The sequence below is a fragment of the Giraffa tippelskirchi genome, chromosome 10, assembly GCF_054371585.1.
Source record: "Giraffa tippelskirchi isolate mGirTip1 chromosome 10, T2T-mGirTip1v1.2.pri, whole genome shotgun sequence".
In the NCBI taxonomy this organism is placed as follows: domain Eukaryota; kingdom Metazoa; phylum Chordata; class Mammalia; order Artiodactyla; family Giraffidae; genus Giraffa; species Giraffa tippelskirchi.
In genome coordinates, this window is record NC_137284.1 from 336,722 (window position 1) to 337,592 (window position 871).

The window sequence follows — 871 nt, forward strand, 5'->3', positions numbered from 1 at the left end:
CCCCCACCCCCACCCCCACCCCAACTTCCTTACTTTGGATCCCCAGCTCCTCCAATGGACTCCGGTTATCATAGCCTCTATTTCCAGCTCCCTCTTTTCCCTAGAGTAGCAAGTTCCCCCACCTTGTTCTCTGGATTTGCCTGTGGTCCACCACTGCTCACATATCCTGAGTTGCAATTCCTCTGCTCTTCCTAAATAAGTCTGCCTTTGCTGGTGAAATAACTGGCTAATTTATTATTAAAAGTGACAATATCCATGTACAGTTCTGCATGTTTTCATTTCTCTTGAATATATACCTAGGAACGGAATTGCTGGGTCACATGGCAACTCTGTCTCACCCTTTGAGGAGCTGCCAGACTTTTTCAAATGGGGTTCATTGAATATTTTGCAGGGTGCTCTGTCTATATTAATAATCTGAGTCAACCACGATCAGCATGTCTACTCCTCTCTTAGAACTACCCTTTGGCCACCAAGAAGCTACAGTCTGGAGCTCCCAGTGAAGACTGGGAGAACACGCCTGGGGACAGGCTGCCTGGGGAGGAGGGTCTGGGGCGTGGCTCAGGGCAGACAGCCCAGGAGGAGGGTCTGGGGCCGCCTGGGCGCCCCTGATTAGGGAGACATCGCTCCTCCCGCAACTCACGCAGTGCTAGTTACCTAGCGACCAGGTGGCATCCCTCCCAGCAAGCACTATTCCTAACGCTTGACATCGGAGACTACGAGTCCCAGGATACCCCGCGCCCAGGCGCTCAGACTACAAGTCCCACAGTGCACTGCCCGCCCTTTTCTTGCCGCCCCCCGCCTCTGCTCTCCAGAGACCCTGCGGAGCGGGCGCCGCGACCCCTTCCCGGCGCTCTTCGCGCGGTCTCGCGCT